The sequence below is a fragment of the Leopardus geoffroyi genome, chromosome A1 (assembly GCF_018350155.1).
Source record: "Leopardus geoffroyi isolate Oge1 chromosome A1, O.geoffroyi_Oge1_pat1.0, whole genome shotgun sequence".
In the NCBI taxonomy this organism is placed as follows: domain Eukaryota; kingdom Metazoa; phylum Chordata; class Mammalia; order Carnivora; family Felidae; genus Leopardus; species Leopardus geoffroyi.
The window spans coordinates 96202591-96225885 of NC_059326.1; the positions used below are offsets into that span (position 1 = coordinate 96202591).

Below are 23295 nucleotides of genomic sequence, written 5' to 3' on the forward strand. Positions count from 1 at the left end.
TCATCTAAGGAACCATTGGGTTTTCCCTTATCTGAATGCGATGATTCCTTATTGATTCATAGAATCCCTTTTGTTTTGGTGTCTGGGAAGCTCTTAGTCAAGTTTGAACACTCTTGGATTATGTTCTCCCAAAACAACATGTTGACATCCTAACCCCAGTACCTCTGAATGTAACCTTATTTGGAAATAACAGCATGATTCACAGGCTGTATCGTGGAAGAAAGGTCCACCAATATATTTTTCAAGTGATAAATTGAGGAGAACAATTTTACTGTCCCCCTGCATTTGTTACTTAATTGATCAGTATAAACAAATTTACTCTAAATTTTTGTTTAATGATTATTTTTGACAGGGAGAGAGAGCATGAGTCGGGGAGGGTCAGAGAGAGAGGGAGACACAGAATCCAAAGCAGGCTCCAGGCTCTGAGCTGTCAGCACAGAGCCCAACGCGGGGCTCGAACCCATGGACTGAGAGATCATGACCTGAGCCGAAGTTGGACGCTCAACCGACTGAGCCACCCAGGCGCCCCTAAACAAATTTACTTTAAAACTTAGTATACTGCCAAGAGTTGGATTCTGTCGTGAGCCCAGGTCATAGGAGAACTGTGCCTGTGCCCCATCTGCGTAATAGCCAATATTGACACCACTCAACCTTCCTCAACATCTACGGATGGCTCATTGAGGTCCTTATCTGCTCCTAAGTGCAAATGTTCCATTTTTAAAATTTTAGGTCTCATTCACTATCTGTAATGTCTTCCCAAAGTGCTAACACTTATTTATAAAGACCACTGCCTCTGGTTTTCCTAACTGCTCCCAAGCCCAGGCTTGAGCTGGGTTTCTCCACACTAGCTGGGAATTTGATCTGCCTTCCAGTAGCATTCTGGGGGAGCGTATTAGTTTCCCAGAGCTACCATAATAAAGTACCACAAACTGGGTGGCTTTAAAAAACAGATACTCTCTCACAGTTCTGGAGGCTGAGTTTGAGCTCCAGACAGACAGAGCACCGTTTGCTCTGTCTGAAGGTTCTGGGGGATGATCAGTACAATGCCTTTCCCTTAGCTTCTGGTGTTGCTGGCAGTCCTTGACTTACAAATGCTTCACTCCAATCCCCACTCTTGTCAACACGTGGCATTCTCTCTCTCCATTTCCTCACATGCCTTCTCTGTGATTATCATCTATCTCTGTGTCTTTTCTCTTCTTACAAGGACACAGTCATATTGCATTAGAAGCCACTCTACTCCAGTATCATCTTACAAATATATCAGTGGACCTTTACTTTCCTGATAGAACCTGATAATCGCACTGTATCTTTAGGCTTTTATCTCCATTCATCCTTCCTCAGTGTATAGTGTTCAACATCACACACATAAAACTTGGCTTGATAAAAGTCTTTAAAAACATGTATATGGAGTGATTCAAATTAATTGGAAAAATAAAGAAATTTCCAAATGTTACTGAATGTAGGAGAAGAAAACTTTTCCTTCTTCTCTTCTCGGTTCTCCGTCTATTCTCTAATTATATGAAGTCCAAAAGATAGGAGGCTCAAAGAAGTGACCGGAGAGCCTTTATACCCTTTAGATAAAGAAACAATACATTTGTGTAGAATTGACAAAACAAAGGATTTTGGACTTGGGGTAGTAAAAAAGTGACGAAGTAACAATCTTTCTTATGCAGTTTTCTTAGCCCTGAATTTCCTATCTCTGGTGATAAGGATGCTTTCTTCACTCCTGGTATACGGAGGGTGCCCTCCCATAGGAAATTCATTTCCTGCTCTCAGAGAGACACTGGAGGGTCACAATGTCCTTGCACCTGCTGTTTCTTAAATAACTTTAATTCAAAATAATCAGTATGTCAAAGTGGTATTTTTTGAGGAGGCATATTCTGCCCCCCCTCAGGTTGTGTTCAGTAGGTTCTAACTCCTGTTACAGCACAGGAGTACCCCTTAAACGCATGAGGCAAAAGAAATCATCACAGCAAGGCCCTGATCTTCAGTCTCAGAAGGCAAGGATAGCAAACAATAATGAGCTTATTTCTAGCCAAATGAGCCTTTTATTACTTACCCTTAACTTCTGAATATTTCATCAGTGCTTCACTGAGACAGAAATGACACTGTATTATTTTTTTTAAATAAGGTATCAGTGAATACGTGGTAATGGTTATTGAATCAGAAAATTTGTTCTAAGGAGGGTATAAATAAAAGTTATGGTAAAGAGGCTACAGCACCTTTATCGCACCAGGCTTTCATTCCAAGGAACCAGACTTTTGATAAATGTGCAGTCTAGTTGTTTTAATAAGATTGAAGTTTGCAGTGGAGGTTAGATTACATCCCTTCAGAGTGGCTCATTAAATTCTACTATCACTGCTTGTCCATTACCGAACAGTGTCCAGCCTTCATGGGAGAAAAAGGGGGGAAAAGTGTTCTAAGGTTCTTTACATAAAGATACAACTACATTTTATGCTGTGTCCCTAAACTTTTCCTACTTTTTCAGTAACGTATCTATTTCAGGTACTTATTTTAAGACACAGGTGATATTTACCCAGATCATCAAATTTACCAATATTCACTCAGTGTACATTTAGTTATCTTCAAGATCTACGGAAAAGTTATTTTCTGGGCTTGGTTGATTAACGAGGGGAAGTTTCACATTTCCCTATGTTTGCATTGAGTCCATCAGGAGTTGATGTCATTGTTGCAGCCGATCCCATATGGAGTTACCAGCAGCCTCCTTCCTTAGTATTACCAGTCTAAATAGTAATGTAGTTTTCTGTACATTTGTTTGTAGCTGCTAGTTTCCTGAATACATCATCCTTTGGAAGAGCCCATTCTTTTTCACCAATCTAATAAATTATTTCTCACTGAATTAAAAAAGTATTTAATTTTTAGTCATCCAAGGAGTGAGATCAGAATAAGCTATTCCTGTATTAAAAGGAGGGAAATAAAAGTGACCTCCATCCCCAGACAACCCCCCAAGACAAAGGGAAAGAAATGTCTAAGTTTCTTTTTTTTTAATTTTTTTAATGTTTATTTATTTTTGAGACACAGAGAGACAGAGCATGAATGGGGGAGGGTCAGAGGCAGAGGGAGACACAGAATCTGAAGCAGGCTCCAGGCTCCGAGCTGTCAGCACAGAGCCCAACACAGGGCTCGAACTCACTGACTGTGAGATCATGACCTGAGCCAAAATAGGATGCCCAAACGACTGAGCCACCCACGCACCCCTGAAATGCCTAAGTTTCAACTCCTGTTTTTAAAACTCTTCTCCTCCCAAAATTCTTCATAAGATGGAATTCAGCTAATTCTGATTCACCTAAGCATTTGCCATGTTCTGTCACTACCAAAATGTGTAAATGTAGAATAAGTAATAATTATAGCATAGTTAGGGGTTTCTTATGGTTGCTTGGTGTTGTATGGCAGACTCCTGGAAGGCAGGGATGATTCCCACTGTTTATTTGTGGCTTTCATAGTGTCAACTACGAAATCATAACAAGGCAGTGATGCCTCTTATCAACGTTGTTTTTCATATGTATAAGATACATTTTTTCCTTATCATTTCCAGTGCAATATCAAGGAATCATGTTAGACATTGACAGCCAAGCATACAGGGACTACAGAATCAACTTTCCAGGTCTTTTCCCTACTATTCCCCTTTGGAAACTCACCAAGACTAGTCAAGGCATTACCTGCCATTTTCCCCAGTTAAAATAAGGCTCACTCTGGCCCTTTCATTGGCATAAGTGAGCCCTTTCTACTGAAATATATATTTTTTGATGTTACCCTTCTTTTCCTGTCACCTCTACTTAAAAGTTTTCTGAGAAACAAACTTCACTTACTAGCTAGTTAACTATAACAATGCCTTTAAAATGTTGAAGGATTTTAAGATCTGCCTTCTTTATTCACTAGTCTAGATTATATGAGATAATACACTTTTGTATATTCATCATTTGTAGCTTCACTTAATTGTCAGCCTTCTTGAAAGTTTACTTCTGCATTATTCCCATAAACCAGGCCATAAAAATTGTTTTGAAAAAAAAAACACACAAATAAGAAAGTTGAATGAATCACTTTCTCTCCATTTAGAAAGTTTGCCTTTTACTGTGTCAATAAAAGCTTCTATCATTCTATACTCTTTACCACTTGAGGAAAAAAAAAAAAAGGATACTATATAAATTATATCACAGTATTATTTTTTAAAGTACCAGCTCTGTAACTATAACAGTATATAATACCAAGAGTATTTTTAACTAAACTTTAGAAAGTTATGTATAATGAATAAGAATTTAGTTTACATTTTGACACAAACGACAATTTAATATTTCCTTTTTAGGAATCTAAGTATGTGAAATCAAAGATTTGGGGAAGGTTTATTTTTTATTTTTATTTGAAATGCCAGCATAAAATATTATATTAGCTTTAGTGGTACAACATAGTGAATTGACAATGACGTGCATTACAAAATGCTTACCACGATAAATGTAGCTACCATCTGCCACCATGCAAAGCTGGCACAATATTTTTATTATAGTCCCTATGGTGTACTTTTCATTCCCCTCACTTGCTTATTTTATAACTGGAAGTTTGGACCTTTTAATCCCCTTTACCCATTCCGCATGTGCCCCCTACCCACCCCTCTAACTACCACCAGTTTGTTCTCTCTGCTCATGAGTCTGTTTCTGTTTTTTTGTCAGTTTGTTTTGTTTTTTAGATTGCACATATAAGTGAAATCACATGGTACTGGTCTTTCTCTGACTTTACTTACTTTGCACGAAACCTTCTATGTCCGTTCACGTTCTCCTGAATAGCAAGATCTCACTCTTTTTATGGCTGAGTAATAGTTCATCAGATATGCCACATCTTCTTTCTCCGTGCATCTGTCAGTGCATAGAGTGTTTGCACATCTTTGCAACTATAAATACTGATGCAATAAACAGAGGGGTGCATATATCTTTTTGAATTAGTATTTTAATTCAAGTAAAAATTCAGAAGTAGAATTAGATCATCGTGTATTTCTATTTTAATCTGAGGAATCTCCATACTGTTTTCCACAGTAGCTGTACCATTTTTCATTCCTGCTAACAGTGCATGAGGGTTCATTTCCACACATTCTCTCTGACGCGTGTTATTTCTTGTCAGTTTGATACTAGCCATTCTGACTAGTGTGACTTGCTATCTCCTTGTGGTTTTGATTTGCATTTCCCTAATAATTAGTGATGTTGAGTATCTTTTAATGTGCCTTGTGGCCACCTTTCTGTCTTTGGAAAAGTATCTATTCAGGTCCTCTACCCATTTTTTAAACAGATGTTTTTGTTGTTGTTGAGTTATAACAGTATATTTTATGTTTTGGATATTAATCTCTTAGCAAATATATCATTTATAAATATATTTTCCCATTCAGAAGGCTGACTTTTCATTTTGTTGTTGGTTTCCTTCACTCTGGAAGAGCTTTTTAGTTTGATGTTGTCGCAACTATTTATTTTTGCTTTTGTTTCCCTTGTCTGGGGAGACATATGAAGAGAAATAATGCTAAGGCCACTGTCCAGAAGTTTATTGCATGTGCTTTCTTTTAGGAGTTTTTTCAGTCCATTTTGAGTTTATTTTTGAGTACAGTCAAAAAAGTAGTCCAGTTTCATTCTTTGGCTCATAGCTGTCACATTGCCAGCATCATTTATTGAAGAGAAGGTCTTTTCCCCATTGAATATTCTTGCTTCCTTTGTCATAGTTTAGTTTACTATATAAATATGGATTTATTTCTGGACTTTCTATTCTCCAATGATCTATGTATCTACTTTTGTGCCAGTACCATACTGTTTTAATTAGTATAGCTTTTTAGTATATCTTGAGCTTTGGGATTATGATACCTCCAGCTTTGTTCTTTATCAAGTTTTCCTTGGCTAGTCAGGGTCTTTTGTACTTCCATATGTATTTTAGGATGTTCATTTTAGTTCTGTGAAAAATACTGTTGGTATTTTGATCTACACTGCATTAAATCAATAGATTACTTTGGGTAGTATGGGCATTTAAGAATATTAATTCTTATAATCCACGCACATGGAATATTTTTCCATTTGTTTCTGTTGTCTTCAATATCTTTCATCAGTGTCTTAAAGTTTTTAGAGTACAAATATTTCACCTCCTTTTTTAAATGTATTCCTAGGTATTTTACTTTTTAAAAAAATTTTTTTAACGTTTTATTTATTTTTGAGACAGGGAGAGACAGAGCATGAACAGGGGAGGGTCAGAGAGAAGGAGACACAGAATCTGAAACAGGCTCCAGGCTCTGAGCTGTCAGCACAGAGCCCGACGTGGGGCTCGAACTCACAGACCACGAGATCATGACCTGAGCCGAAGTCGGCCACTTAACCAACTGAACCACCCAGGTGCCCCGGTATTTTACTCTTTTTAATGCCACTGTAAACATCCTTGTTTTCTTAATTTCTCTTTCTGTCATTTCATTACTAGTGGAGAGAAACACAACAGATTTCTAAATAGTCATTTGTATCCTGCAACTTTATTGAACCTATTTATTTATTACATCTACTTTTATTTTTCTTCAGTCTTTAGAGCTTTACATATATGGAATCATTTCATCTGCAAATGGTGACAGTCGAATCTTCCTTACCAATCTGGATGCCTGTTATTTATTTTTCTTGTCTGATTGGCCTGATTATGACTTCATAAACTACGTTGAAAACACGTGGTGAAAGTAGATCTCTTAGTCTTGTTTGATCTTAGAAGAAAAGCTTTCAGCTTTTCCCTGCTAAGTATGAAGTTAGCCATGGTTTTGTAATATATGGCCTTTATTATGGTGAGGTAGGTTTCTTCTTTTCGTACTTTGTTGAGAATTTCTATCATGAATTGGTGTTGTATTTTGTCAAATGCTCTTTCCGCATCTATTGAGGTGATAATACAATTTTTATATTTCATTTTCATAATGTGTACTGTACTGATTAATTTGCATAATTGAATCATTCTTGCATCCCTGAACAAAATCCCACTTAGTCTTTGTGTATGATCCTGTCTATTCATTTTTAAATTCTGTATGTTAATATTTTATTGAGGATCTTTGCATCTAAGTTAATCAGGGATATTGGTCTGTAATTTTTTTTTTTTCCTACTGTCATTGTGTGGTTTTGGAATCAAGGTAATGCTGGCTCTACAGAATGAGTTTGGAAGCATTCATTCCTCTTCTGTTTTCCAGAATAGTTTGAGAAGGATAAGTATTAACTCTTCTTTAGATGCTTAGTAGATTTTATCTGTGAGGCCATCTGGTCTTGGAGTTTTTTGTTGGCAGCTTTTTAATTGCCAACACTATTTCATTATTAATAATTGATCTATTCAGATTTTTTATTTCTTCTTGATTAAGTTTTGGGCATTTTAGATTTCTTGGAATTTATCCATTTATTCTAAGTTGTCCAATTTTCTTCTAGGTTGTCCAATTTTTCACTGTAGTGTCTTACAATCTTTTGTATTTCTGTGGTATTAATTTTAACTTTTGTTTCATTTCTGGTCCTCTCTCATTTCTTGATAAATCCAGCTAAAGGTTTATCAATTTTGTTTATTTTCAAAAAGCAAAGTCTTAGTTTTATCTTTTGTTGTCGTTGTTGTTTTTTTACTCTATATTACTTTTTTTTCTGCTCTAATCTTTATTATTTCCTTCCTTCTACTAAATTTGGGCTTTGTTTTTTTTCTTCTTTTTCTAGTTCTTTGGGTATAAGTTTGTACTGTTTAATTGAAATTTTTCTTGTTTCTTCAAATAGACCTGTATCACTAGCAACTTCCCTCTTAGAACTGCTTTTGCTTTGTACAAAGATTTTGAACTGTTGTGTTTCCATTGACATTAGCCTCAAGGTATTTTTTGGCCCATTGGTTATTTAGGAGCATGTTATTTACCCATAGTTGGTTTATGTTTTTTCCATATTTCTTATAGTAATTGATTCCTAGTTTCATAACCACTGTGGTTGGAAAATAAGTTTGATATTATTTCAGTGTCCTTGAAATTTGTGAGACTTTTTCTGTGATACAATGTGTGAAGTACCCTGGAAAATAGTCCACATGTACTTGAAAAGAATATTAATTCTGCTGTTAGGGCATGGAATATTCTGTATGTATCTTTTAAGTCCATTTCATCTAGTGTGTCATTTAAAGTGTTTTTCCTTAGTGATTTTTTGTCTGGATGATCTGTCCACTGATGTAAGTGGAGTGTTAAAGTCTCCTACTATTATTGTATTATTGTCAATTTCTCCCTTTCTATCTGTTAGTATTTGCCTTTTGTATTTAGGTACTCCTGTGTTGGGTGCATCGATATTTACAATTGCTATATCCTATTGCTGGATTGATCCTTTTGTCATTACCTAATACCCTTCCTTCTTGGTCTCTTATTATAGTCTCTGTTTTAAAGTCTACTTTGTCTGAGTAGTGCTACCTAAAATTTTTTTGCTTGTATTCACATGAATTACCTTTTTCTAATCTTTCACTTTCAGTCTATATATGTCTTTATGTCTCAAGTCTGTCTTTGGCAGGCAACAAATACATTGTTCTTGTTTTTTTGTTTTTGTTGTTTCTCTTTTTGTTTGGTTTTTAATTCAGTCACTCTGTATTTTTTGATTGGAACATTTAGTCTATTTACATTCAAGGTAATTATTGATAGGTATGTACTGATTGCTGTTTTCAGGCTATTTTTGTAGTTCTTTGTTCCTTTCTACTTCTTTTGATCTCTTTTCCTGTTATTTGATGACTTTCTTTAGTGTTATGCTTAGGTTCCTTTCTCTCTATTTTTTGTGAATCTTTTATAAGTTTTTAGTTTGTGATTATCATGAGGTTTATATATAACATCCTATGTATATAGCTCTGCATTAAATTGATGGTTGCTCAAGTTTGAACACTTATGTTTTGCTATATGTGATATATATTTTTACTTTGTGTATTCTCTGACAAATATTTATAGATATATTGATTTTACTACTATTTTAACCTTCATACTAGCTTTATAAGTAATTGACTCACCACCTGTACTGTATGTTTGATTTTATCAGTGATTTTTTTTTTTTAATTTCAGAGAGTGTGAGTGGGGAAGAGGAGCAGAGGGAGAGAGACAGAATCTCAAGCAGGCCCCACACCTAGTGTGGACCCACACACAGGGCTCCATCTCCAAAGTGCAAGATCAAGATCTGAGCCAAAATCAAGAATCAGACACTTAATTGACTGACCAACCCAGGTACCCTGATTTTTTTTTATATTTATAATTTTATTCCTTCTAGTTATAGACTTTTCTCTTCCTTCAACAAGTCCTTTTATCATTTCTTGTCAGGTCATTTTAGTGGTGATAAAGTCCTTTAATTTTTGTTTGTCCAGGAAATTCTTCCTCTCTTTATCTCTCCTTCAATTCTTAATGATATCTTGGTTATTCCTGGATATGTTTTTTTTTTCTTTTTATCAATTTGATTTTATCATTTACTTCTTTTTTGTTGTTGTTGTTTTTGTTTGTTTGCTTGCTTGCTTTTCTAATATCACTCCTTACTGGCCTGTAAATTTTCTCCTGGAAAATCAGCTGTTAGCTTTTTGGGATTTCCCTTGCATGTAACTGTTTGCTTTTCTTTCGCTGCTTTTAAGATTATCTTTAATTTTTGCCATTTTAATGATTATATGTCCTGTTGGGGTCCTCCTTGGGCTCATCTGGTTTGGGGTTTGCTATGCTTCCTGAACCTGGATGTCTCTTTCCTTCCCCAGGTTAGAGATGTTTCCAACTATTGTTTCTTCAGTAGAGGTTCTCTTCTCTCCCTTCTCCTCCTAGGATCCCTGTGATGCAAATTTGTGTGTTTAGTGTTGTCCCAGAGGTCCCTTAACCTATTGTCATTTTTTAATCCTTTTGTTGTTGTTGTTCAGCTTGGGTGCTTTCCACGACTCTCTCTTCTAGACTGGGATCTTGTCTTCTGCCTCCTATAATCTGGTGTTGCTTACCTCTACTATATTTTTCATTTCAGATAGTGTACTCCTCTGCTATGACACATTCTTTTTTCTATTTTCTATCTTTGTTGAAGTTCTGAGTTCATCCACTCTTCCCTCAGGCCTGCTGAGCATGTTTATGACCATTACTTTGAACTTTTAATCAGGTTTTTAACTCCATTTTGTTTAACTCTTTTTCTGAGGGTTTGTCGTATTCTGTGATTTGCAGCATATTTCTATGTCTCCACATCTTGCCTGTCTGTGTTTATTTCTGCGTATTACATCAGCTATATCTCTTGGTCTTAAAAGTATGTATGCCTTATGTAGAAGGTATACTTTGGTGCCAAACAGTACAACACCCCACCCCTTGTCACAAGAACCACACACTCCAAGGCATGTTCCTTGTCTGGACTGCCTGTGCATTGTTATTATGGCTGGACTCATCTGCTGTGGGTGACCTTGTTGGTGAGGCCAGCCCCTAGCCCAAATGGCTGTGGCTCACAGTTGTGGCTATTTCAGGTGCATTACTGGGTGGGGTGGACCCTCAGCCTGAATTTCAGCAATGAATGTCTGGGATTACTGTGGATGTACTGTGGTCAGGGGTAGGTTCCCCCCTCCTCGAGGCAGGAATCGCTCTGGATGGATACCAGTCCCAATTGATGCTGCCTGGTGAATGTGGCAAGATGGTAGTCACTCTTTGGGGATGCCAGTCCCTACTCAGTCTGCCTGCCAGGTGTGGCAGTGTGTGAGGCAGTTTAGAGGGCTACCCACCAATGTGAGCTTATTGGATGGGGCAGATCCACTGGGGAATGCCAGGGCAGGGCAATTAGTGCTAGCAAGGTAGATGGAAAGCATCATAACTGGCCCATGCAAGCATTCAGACAGCTAGGGCAGAAGAGGGGCAAACAAAAAAAAAAAAAAATGATGCCCACAAGCACTTCCATTTCCAGAGGGATCTCCAGCAGATTACTGCCTTTCTAGCAGCTCTCCTAAAATTGGTCAATAAATCTCCTTCTTGTATAACCCAGGTTCTTTTCAAACTGCTGCTTCTCTGCTGTACTTTGGACAGAGTAATATAGCAAGCTGGCCCTTTAAGAGAGGAGGCTCATTTTTCCTTAACCCTCTGGTTCTCATGGAGTTCAGCCCCACTGATTTTTAAAGCTCCCAGGGGTGAGCCCCCGGTTTTCAAAGCCATGCGTTATGAGGGATCATGATCTAGTGCAGGGCTGGGTTGTTCGATGTGGGGCTTGATTTCCTCTCTCCCCCATGCCTATGATATCTGTCCCACTTGAGGGTCACAGTGCTGAGGGTCTGGTTCCTAACTGTACTCCTGTTGCTCCTACCCTTCTTGAGGTGGCCTCTTTTTTTATGTCCTTAGGTGTGAAATATTTGCTCTGCTAGTTTTTAGGTCATTTTCAGAGCAAATTGCGGTGCATGTAGTTGTTGCTTTAGTGTGTCTGTGGGAGGAGGTGAGCTGAGGGTCCTCCCACTCTGCCATCCTCCCTGAAAGTCCTGAAATGGAAATTTTAGATGCTGAAAACATAGCTGCTGTGTACACAGAGCTAGTCCAATGGTACAAGCTACATACAAATTAATGAATTTCTTTAAGTCCTAGAAAGGGACTTTTATATTCTAATAATTAAAGACATAGGTGAAGCTAATATACAAACTTTTTCATAATAATCAGTTGCTTATCAAAGCCTCTTTTCTGTTAGGTATTCAATTCTGAGAATTAGACATACTGGTATCACTTGTGTTTCGATGAATTACATACAACCCTTTCTCAAATTGTAAAGGAGGTTTGAGAATGGGCTCTGAGTTTCTCAATAGACAATGAGAGAAGAATGAGTATTCATTTCCCTATATATACTTCCAAGCAAAACACACTGGATGCCAACCTTATTTTAGGCGTTGTGCTTACACTGGTGCTATAAAAAAATTAAGACAAGAAATTCTTCCCTGGACATGGTAATTAAAGACAGAAATTTAGCTCCTTTTAAAAGCAAATGTTAAGGGCGCCTGGGTGCTGGTTGCTGGGTGCTGGGTGCTGGATGCTGGTTGAGCATCCAACTGTTGGTTTTGGCTCAGGTCATGATCCCAGGGTCGTGGGATTGAGCCCCGTGTCAGGCTCTGCACTGAGCATGGAGCCTGCTTGAGATTCTCTCTTTCCCTCTGCCCCTCTCCCCTGCACTCACTCTCTCTCTCTGTCTCTCTCTCTCTCAAATAAATAAAATGAAAAATAAATTAAGTGTTTAAACTTTTTCTAGCATATAAACCTTTGCCAGAAAAGTAACTGTGGATTGGTAGAGTCAGACACACTATCGTCTTTACTTATCAGATTTGTTCCAGTGACAATTAATGGTTTTCCGATTACTGGGGACAGAGAACATTTTTTAAAGTGTGTGTTATTTTTAGGGTGTTGATACTTAAGCACAATCGTCAATATAACAAATTAGAGGAAGGGGGAGAGGGACGGTCAACAAGAGGAAAATAGCATTGTTTGTATACCCATTACATCCCATGAATTATGTTTACTTCATGTATTTTTCTTAACAGGTCTTCTGAGATAGCAGTTATTACCCTATTCCTGATAAGAAACTCATAACATTTAGAGATTGACGAATTTAATGAAAGTCATTCAGCTACTATATGGACAAAGATTTGAACCTATGTGGGCCTCTTCCACAGTCCACCCTCTTGCCTCTACACCATGTTCTCTTCTCCAAGTAATAGAAAAAATGTAAAGAATCATTCAACAAGCCCACTGGTTTTGTTACTAATAGGATAGTAAGCAGTTTGAATTTTTTTCTTTTGAAATGATAAATTGATTACTTACGGTTTCCTTGAAATGCGATTGTTAAACAACATGGCTTCAAAGTTACTGAGGCAATAAATGAAGACCACCCAAATGAAAACAGAGGCTATTTATTCAGAGCCTGTTAGAGCAATGTAATCATCCACTATCACTTGCATTTGGCAGAGATTCCAAGGCAGACAGCGTTGGAAGAAGAGTTTTATAGGAAAAAAGATGGAAGTCTCCAGGTACACTGCAGTTGAAGGGTCATTGACATGAGGTAGCTGGAGGCAAGCTAACCAGAATGGGACACCCCTTGTGTTTGGTTTGGGGAGCATATTTGGCTTTGTCTCCTTGGTTCTGAGTTGGAATGAGGAGTAATCTATAGAGAGGGTGGCATGCATTGACCAAGCTATGACTGTTCTACAGAGGGGGTGTTTTGACTTTTTGGGCCAATTGCTGCAGAAGCTGTAGGTCAGAGATCTGTTGTCATATGTGGTCTGGCTATTGATTGGTAAATCTGGCCTCAATATTAATGACATGAAAGTATTTCTTAGACTTCAAGGTATTTAATGCTATGATTAGACTGTATAAACCTGAAAGTATGCACAACAGAATTCATGGCTTCCTATATTTTCCCTACCTGTTTACACTCACCTACTTATGGCAAACTGTCTAAACTCTCCTCTCTTAGCAAAGTTCCCACCTCTAGTTCTCTTACGTCATCACTCATGTACTGAGCACAAAGACTCATTTGCAGAGAAAAAGTAAAAGGCACATTTAGAAAAGGATACCCATGGGGCACCTGGGTAGCTCAGTTCGTTGACTGTCTGAGCTCTTGATTTCAGCTTAGGTCAAGATCTCATGATCGTGAGATCCAGCCCTGTGTCAGGTTCCATGCATGGAACCTGCTTTAGACTCCCTCTCTCCCTCTGTCCCTTTCCTGCTCACACACATACACTCTCTCAAAAATAAATAAACTCTTTAAAAAGCCAGAAAAAAAAAGGATATCCATCGTTTCCCAATACTTGCTTTACTCATCTTCCTGCAAATGCACCTGTGTTCCATCTCCCTTCCTGTTACTCCTAATGAATTGTCTACACTCACATGTAATGCCAGTCTTGCTACTCACATACTGGATTTCATGCCCTTCACCCACTCAAGGGTATCTCTCCAGCATGTCTCCCTTTCCTCAGATTAAACATTTTTCCATTTCCTCTGTATTATTTCCAGGAGCATATTTAACATGTCATAAATTATACCATCTTAAAACAGTCTTCTTTAGACCTTATATTATCCTTCAATAGCCCTGTTTTTTTTTATTTTTTTAATGTTTGTTTATTTTTGAGAGAAAGAAAGAGTATGAGCAGGGGAGGGGCAGAGAGAGAGGGAGACACAGAATCTGAAGCAGGCTCTAGGCTCTGAGCTGTAGGCACAGAGCCCGACACAGGGCTCGAACCTACGAGCCGTGAGATCATGACCTGAGCCAAAGACAGATGTCCAACCGACTGAGCTACCCAGGTGCCCCTCAATAGCCGCATTTCTAAGGAACTTATAGCAAAATGCCACAAAGAAACAAATTCCATTCCCTCTATCTCACCATTATTATTTTCACGAATCCAAATCTGTTTGATTTTTCCTACTATGTGCTCTTTTTCTGAAATTACGTGGTTAAAAGGCCACTTGTGTTTTTGACCTATAGATCAATAGGATGGTATGGAAATTTTCAAGTTTTTTGTAGAATGTAAGCAGGAAAAGGTATACAACAAAATTCACTAAAATATAGATTATGAAGATCTCCTCTTTCCATTTATTAATTCTAGTTTTTATTCAAATATATACTTGGGGCCTAGAAGTATGTATCGTTACAAAATATTCAACAAGGTATACTTTTTTGACATTCTAGTAGATTTTGGAGTTCAGTTTTTAAATACGCTTTCTCTAACATATGAGGAATATTTCCAATAGGGTTTCTAGGTGGGAAGCAGTGAAGCATGACAAAACACCCAAAAAATGTCGAGAAGGTAGTAATTTATTAGATTGCTCAGGGCTTGACATCTTATTATGATCCATTTGCCATGTAAATGGGCTTTAAAAAGATTAAGCTTTATGTGATAATCATTCACTCAAACATCGTAAGAAATTTTTCTTTGAAATCCCTAATCATACTTGCCCAAAGAGATTTACTACTTTTTTGTCTTATATTTGAAATAACTTAAAACTTTATTCAATTAAAAGAGGATTATTAGGATAATTGACAAACAGAATTCTGTACATAAAGATTAAAAAGGTCACTTCTTGACTCAGGATGTAGTATTCCTAGGATGTAGTATTCCAGGATAACTCAGGATTTGATATTCCAGTTGAATGGACAGGACAAGGAGTTGAGAAAAATGTGTTGAGGCATTCATCAATACATATTTTTAAATTAATCTTATTATTTATAGCTATTTTATATTTATAGAACAATTGATTTGAAAATGCAAAGATTTTCATATACACCTCTCTTTACCCTCTACAGTTTACCATATTGTTTACATTTTGTATTAGTGTGGTACATTTATTAAAATCAATGAATATATCTACATTATTATTAAAGTCCATCGTTTACATTAGTTCCATTAGTTCTATAGACTTGTGCTGTTCTATAGACTTGAACAAGTATATAATGTGTCCGTCATTATCCTATCGTACAAAATAGTTTTGGTGTCTCAAAAAATCTCGTTTTCTACCTATTCATGGCCCCTCCTTCCCTGGCAACCACTGAACCCTTTACTGAATTTTTTTAGAATGCCATATTATTGGAATCATACAGTGTGCAGTCTTTTCAGATTGGCTACTTTGGTTTATGAATATATTTTTAAAGTTTCTCCATGTCTTTTTGTTGCTCGATATCTCATTCATTTTTATTGCTATGTAATATTCCATTCTCTGGATATACAATAGTTGATCCATTTACCTACTGAAGGACACCTTGGTTGCTTCCAAATTTTGCTATTAGTGAGAAAAAAAAAAACATGAACATTTATGTGCAAGTTTTTGGGCAGACATCCGTTTTTAACCTCATTTGGGCAAACACCAAGGAGTGTCACAGATGGATGGTACATTAAGAGTATATTTAGTTTAGAAACTAAGAAAGCCTACCAAACTGTTTTCCAAAATGGCTGTACCATTTTCCATTTCCACGAGCAGTGAGTAAGAATTCCCCTTGCTCTACATCCTTGTCAGCATTTGGTATTGTTAGTGTTTTGAATTTTAACCACTCTACTCTATGTGTAATAGTATCTGATTGTTGTTTTAATTTGTAATTCCTTCATGACACACAACGTTGCACAACTTTTCATATGTTTATTTGCCATCTGTAGATCTTTTTTTTCCCCCTGAAGAACACATTTTAATGAACCCTATTTACCAATCACTGCATTATATGGCAGGAATAATTGTTAATCTTTCACACAGGAAAATATATACTGAATTTACTATATCGTTGTTGCTCAAAAAAGTCAATTCACGGGGCGCCTGGGTGGCGCAGTCGGTTAAGCGTCCGACTTCAGCCAGGTCACGATCTCGCGGTCCGTGAGTTCGAGCCCCGCGTTGGGCTCTGGGCATGACTCAGAGCCTGGAGCCTGTTTCCAATTCTGTGTCTCCCTCTCTCTCTGCCCCTCCCCCATTCATGCTCTCTCTCTGTCCCAAAAATAAATAAACGTTGAAAAAAAAAATTAAAAAAAAAAAAAAGTCAATTTACTTTCTAAGGAAAGTGGCAGGTTAGCCAATGGCAGAAGCCATGTCATTCAGAGGGAGATTCACCATGGAGCCCCTATTCTTAAATTACACAGAAAACATAGAAGCATAAAGATGTATATTTGTATTCTGCATAGCTTTTGTATCTGAGTGTGTGTGTGTGTGTGTGTGTGTGTATATATATATGTGTGTGTGTGTGTGTGTGTGTAATATAGGTGCATATACATATATATGCACATATTTAATATATATAATTTCCATATCTTAACCATCTTTATTTCTACTTCTATTTAATCTTTTTATTTGTAATTGAAATCTAGTTTATATGTAGTATTATATTTGTTTCAGGTGTTCCAGGTAGTTATTTGCCTTTTATATACATTATGAAATGCTCACCCCAATAAGTATAGTTACAATCTGTCACCAAAGTTATTACAGTATTGTTGACAATTTTCTCTATGCTGTACTTTGCATCACTTTGACTTATTTATATTGTAACTGACAGTTTGTACCTCTTAAACCCATCCCTTCTATCACCTGTCTCCCTCAAGCCCTCCCTGCTGGCAACCACCAGTTTATTCTTTGTATTTATCAGCCTGTCTCTGTTTCGTATTGTTTGAGGGCTGGTTGGTTGGTTTGTTTCTTTTGTTTTTTAGATTCCACACATAAGCAAAATTATTTGGTATTTTTTTTTTAATCTGGCTTATTTCACGTAGCATGATACCCTCTGGGTCCATCTATGTTGTCCACAATGGCAAATTTCATTCTTTTTATATAGGAGACTAATATTCCATTGCGTATATATTCCTTATCTTTTCTATCCATTCATCTGCTGATAGACATTTTGATTGCCTTCATATCTTGGAAATTGTAAACAATGCTGTAGTAAACATAGCAGTGTGAATATTCTTCTAAATTAGCTGTGTATGTTTTCTTTGGGCAAATGCCCACAAGCAGAATTACTGGGTCATGTGGAATTTCTATTTTTAATTTTTTGAGCACCCTCCATACTGTACGCCATAGTGGCTGCACCAGTTTTTATACCCACCATAACACAAATGGGTTCCTTCCATTTTTACCACATCCTCAACAATGCTTGTTTTTATTTCTTCTCTTTTTGACACAAGCCATTCAGACAGGTGTCAAGTGACATCTCACTGGGGTTTTGATTTGCATTTCCCTAATGATTACTGATGTTGACTATCTTTTCAGGTGTTTGTGGCCATTTCTATGTTTCCTTTGAAAAAAAATATTCAGGTACTCTGTCCATTTTTTACTGGATTATTTGGGGATTTTTTTTTTGCTGTAGAGTTGTAGCAGTTCTTTATATACCTTCTTCCATTCAGTAGACTGTCTTTTCATTTTGTTGATAGTTTACTTCGTGCAAAAGCTTTTCAGTTTGAGGTAGTCCCAATTATTAGTTTTTGCTTTGTTTCTTTTGCCTGTAAGGAAAGATCCAGAGAAGTATTGTGAAAAAGATGTAGAAGTTTACTACTTATGTTTTCTTTTAGGTATTTTATGTGTTCACATGTAACATTTAGGACATGTGATCCATTGTGAGTATGATTTGATCATATGATCAAACACTTGATCCATTTTGAGTATGATTAAGAAAACGGTCCAGTTTTCTGGGTACCATTTATTGAAGAGAATGTCTTTTCCTCATTTTCTACCTTTGTCCCCTGTGCCATGGATTGAATGACCAGAGATGTGAGATTATTTTGGGGCTATTTTCCAATGATCTATGTGTATTTCTGTTCCAGTACCATCCTATTTTTATACCTAGAGCCTACTATTATAGTTCCAAGTCTGGGATTGTGACACCTCTAGCTTTGTTCCTCTCAGATTGCTTTGGGTAGCCTGGACAGCTTAACATTATTAATTCTTCCATTCCTTGAGCATGAGTATCTTTCCATTTATTTGTGTCATCTTCAATCCCTTTCATCAGCATTTTATAGATTTCAGAGTACAGTTCTTTGGTCAAATTTATTCTTAGGTATTTTATTCCTTTTGACACAACTATAAATGGGATTGTTTTCTGTATACTGATTTGTATAGCTTTTCTGAATTAGTTCATTTGTCCTAATAGTTTTTTGGCAGGTCTGTTTATTTTCTATATATATTATCATCTGCAGATAGTGACAATTTCACTTGTTCCTTACCACTGTGAAAACATTTTTTTTTTCTTGTCTGATTGCTGTGTCTAGGACTTCCAGTCCTTAAATGAATAAAAGTGGTGAAAGTGGACATCTTTGTTTTGTTTCTGATCTTGGAGGAGAAATCTTTAGCATTTCACCATTGAGTATGATGTCCCCTGTGGGTTTGTCATATATGGTCTTTATTATGTTAAGGGATGTTCCCTCTAAAGCCACTCTATGGAAAGTTTTTATCATGAACAGACAGTGAATTTTGTGAAATGCTTTTTTTCTATTGACAAGTTCATATTATGTTTATTATGCATTTTGTTAATGTGGTGTACACATTGATTTGCAAATAATGAACCATTCTTGCAACCTTGGAATAAATCCCATGTGATTGTGGTAAACGATCCTTTTAATGTATTGTTAAACTTGACTTGCTGATATTGTGTTGAGGATTTTTGCATCTTAATCGTCAAGGAGATTAGCCTGTAATATTTTTGTGGTAGAGTTGTCTAGTTTTGGTATCAGGGTCATGCTAGCCTTACAGGATGAAACGGTAAGCATTACTTTGAGCCTGAGAAGTATAGGTATTAACTATTCATTAAATATTTGGTAAATCACCTGTGAAGCCATTTGATTCTAGACATTTGTTTGTTGGAAATGTTTTCATTATCAGGTCAATTTTATTACTAGCAATCAAATTTTTAAGATTTTCTACTTCTTCCTGATTCTCTTTTGGAGCATTTTAGTTTTCTATAAACTGATGCATTTCTTCTCATGTGTCTAAATTGTTTGCATTTTTTTTTTCATAGTACTCTTATAATCCTTTTGATTAACTTCTCTTTCATTCCTAAGTTTATTTTGTTTTCCTATCCAAGTTTTAATTTAAATTCCACTTAGTTAACATTCGGTGTAATATTAGTTTCAGGTATAGAATTTAGTGATTTATCACTTATATATAACACCTGGTTCTCATCACAAGTACCCTCCTTACTAACCATCACCTGTTTCACCCATCCTCCCTGCCCACCTCCCTTCTGGTAACCATGAGTTTGTTCCCTAGAGTTAAGAATCTGTTTACTGGTCTTCCTTTCTCTTCTTTTACCAACCCTATGTACACTTGTTCTATTTTTAAATTCCACATATGCGTGGAATCATGGGGTATTTATCTTTCTTTGACTTATTTCACTTAGCATAACTCTGTAGCTCCATCCACATCATTTTTATCTCATTTTTTTTGTTAATTTTTGGATGATTATTCATTTGGGGATGAATCCTAAGAGTGCTGGAAAGCACCCCCCTACAGATAGTGTTAGTATCAGGATGAGTGAGGTGATTAGGGGTGTTTTACTTCATGTTTGTGATAGGGATAATGTTGTTGTAGCAGAGCTGTGTATGAGTAGTATGAAGGTGGCTAATGTTGCTGTTATATAACCTATATGGACGATTGAGGAGTATGCTAGGATTTTTCACAGTTGTGTTGGGTTGAGTCCCCTTCATCCCCCTAATTGACTGACATGATAGCTATTGTTAGGAGTAGACTGGGATTGCTGGTGGGCAAAATTTGGTAGAGGACAGGTGATGGTGCAATTTTTTGTCATGTTAATACAATTAGGCCTGAGGATAGGGAGATTTCTTGTTCAACTTCAGGAATTCAGAAGTGAAATGGGGCCAAGCCCAGTTTTATTGCTAAAGCAGCGGTTATTATAATCGATGCTATGGGGTCGAGACTTTTTTGATATCGTTCATTGTCCTGAATATAGGTTAACAATAATTCCTATCACTAGGAGTATGGATGTGGTTGCTTGTGTTGGGAAGTATTTTGTGGATACTTCTATGGCTCATTAATTTTTTTATAAGAACGGGGATAATGGCTAGTATATTTATTTCAAAGCCAATTCAGATTATTAGTGAGAGCTTGTTACTACAATTATGGTTCCTGAGATGACAGTTTCTGTGGAACTCTGTGTCTGTTTTTGTGCCAGTACCATACTGTCTTGATGACTACAGCTTTGTAACGTAACTTGATGTCTGGAATTGTGATGCCTCCAGCTTTGCTTTTCTTCTCCAAGATTGCTTTGGTTATTTGTGGTCTTTTGTGATTCCATGCAAATTTTAGGATTGTATGGTCTCTGTACAAAATGCTGGTGGTTTTTGACAGGAATTGCACTAACTGTGTAGACTGCTTTGGGTATTTTAAACATTGTAACAATATTTGTTCTTCCAATTTGTGACCATGGAATATTTTCCATTTCTTTGTGTTGTCTTCAATTTCTTTTATCAGTGTTTCAAAAAGTATAGACATTTACTTCTTTTGTTAGGTTTATTCCTGGGTATCTTAAGATTTATGGTGCAACTGTAAATGGGATCAATTCCTTTATTTTTCTGCCTGCTGCTCCATTATTTGTGTATAGAAATGCAAAAGAGTTCTGTAGGTTGATTTGGCATTCTGTGATTTTACTGAATTCATGTATCAGTTGTATAAATTTTTCTGGTGGTGTCTTTTGGTTTTCCATATAGGGTATCACGTCATTTACAAATACTGAAAGTTTCACTTCTTCCTTGCCAGTTTAGATTCCTTTTATTACTTTGTATTGTCTGATGGCTATGGCTAGGACTTCCAATACAAAGTTAAATGAAAACAGTGAAAATGGACATCCCTGTCTTGTTCCTGACCATACAGGAGAACCTCTCAGGGTTGCCCCATTTATGATGATATTTGCTGTGGGTTTTTTGTATATGGCTTTTATGATGTTGAGGATTTTTTTTTTATCAAGAAAGGATGCTGTATTTTGTCTAATACTTTTTCTGCATCTATTGACAGGATCATATGGTTTCTATCCTTTCTTTTATTCATGTGGTGTATCACAATGATTGATTTGGGAATAATGAAACACCCTTGGATTTATTCCAGCCCAGGAATAAATCTCACTGGATCATGGTGAATGATTCTTTTAATGTACTATTGCATTCGGTTTGGTACTATCTTTTTGAGGATATCTGCATCCATTTTCATGAGGGATATTGACCTGTAATTCTCCTTTTTAGTGGAGTTTTTGTCTAGTTTTCATATCATGATAATTCAGGCCTCATAGAATGTGTTTCGAACATTTCCTTCCATTTCTATTTTTTTGGAATAATTCAAGAAGAGTAAGTATTAACTGATTTAAGTGTTTGGTAGAATTCATCATTGAAGCCATTGGGCCCTGCACTTTGGTTTGTTGAGAAAGTTCTGATTATTTATTCAATATCTTTGCTGGTTATCAATATGTTCAAATTTTCTCTTTCTTACTGCTTCAGTTGTGATCATTTATGTTTCTGGATATTTATCCATTTCTCCCAGGTTGTCCAATTTGTTGTCATATAGTTTTTCATAACATTCTTTTAGAATTGTTTATATTTTTGTGGTGTTGGTTATTTCTCATCTCTCCTTCGTGTTTTTATCTATTTGGGTCCTTTATCTTTTCTTTTTCAAATTCTGCCTAGGAGGTTATCAGTTTTATTATTTTTTTCCAAGAAACAGCTCCTGGTTTCATTGATCTGTTCTATTGTTTTTTAGTTTCTCTATCATTTATTTTTGCTCTAATCTTTATTATTTCCCTTCTTGCTGGCTTTAGGCTTCATTTGTTGTTTCTTTTATAGTTCCTTTAGGTGTTTAGGACAGGTTGTTAGAAATTTTTTTTTTTTTTTTACTTCTTGAGGTAGTTCTGTATTGCTATATACTTTCCTCTTAAAACTACTTTTGCTGCAACCCAAAGGTTTGGGACTGTGGTGTTTTCATTTGCTTCCATATATATTTTTACTTCTTTTTTGATTTCCTGGTTGACCCATTCATTGTTTAGTAGTACATTGTTTGACTGCCATGTATTTATAGTCCTTCCAGATTTCTTCTTGTGGTTAGCTTCAGTTTCATAGCATTGTGATCTCATGCATGGTATGATTTCAATCTTTTTTAACGTTTTGATGATTTGTGACCTAGTATGTGATCGATTCTGGAGAATGTCCCATGTACATTTTAAAAGAATGTGTATTCTGCTTCATGATGAAAGTTCTGAATATGTCTGTCATGTCCATCTGGTCCAGGAAGTCATTCAAAACTATTGTTTCCTTGTTGATTTTCTGCTTAGTGCTTACATTAATGGACACATCATCTATGTTAAATTCCCCTAGAATATTGTATTATTATCAATAAGTTTCTTTGTGTTTGTTATTGTTTTATATATTTGGCTGCCCACATGTTGGATTCATAAATATTTACAACTGTTAGAACTTCTTGTTGGATGGTTCCCTTTATTATTATATATTGTCCATCGTCATCTCTTGTTACAGATTTTGGTTTAAAATCTAGGTTGTCTGTGGCCCCTGGGTAGCTCAGTTGATTGTATGACTCTTGGTTTTGACCCAGGACATGATCTCAGGGCCATGAGATCAAGCCCTGTGTTGGGCTCTGTGCTGGGTATAGAGCCTGCTTAAGGTTCTTTCTTTCTTTCTCCCTCTGTCCCTCCCTCTCTCTCCCTCCCTCTCTAGCTTGTGTTCTTTTTCTCTCTCAAATAGAGTAGAATGGAATCTATTTTATCTGATATAAGTATTATGACTCTGGCTTTGTTTTGATGTCCATTTGCAGGATAAATGTTTCTTATCCCCTCACTTTCTATCTGAAAGTGCCCTGAAGTCTAAAAT

General features: G+C 36.5%; 2 long non-coding RNA genes across 3 annotated transcripts in view; one reads left to right on the plus strand and one right to left on the minus strand.

The window, feature by feature from the left end:
* The first annotated feature begins 878 nt into the window (after positions 1–878).
* Positions 879–20037, plus strand: LOC123602144. 2 transcript variants are annotated; one of them, XR_006714386.1, is made up of 3 exons: positions 879–889; positions 11101–11109; positions 19922–20037. It is a non-coding gene; the product is annotated as an uncharacterized LOC123602144 (long non-coding RNA). The 2 variants fall into 2 exon arrangements; XR_006714385.1 differs by lacking the exons at positions 879–889; positions 11101–11109 and adding an exon at positions 10661–10674.
* The window catches only part of LOC123602146, a 149161-nt gene continuing 143075 nt past the window's right edge, over positions 17210–23295 (minus strand). Inside the window, exon 4 of the long non-coding RNA XR_006714388.1 lies at positions 17210–17916. This is a non-coding gene — a long non-coding RNA (uncharacterized LOC123602146). The remainder of the gene's footprint in view (positions 17917–23295) is intronic.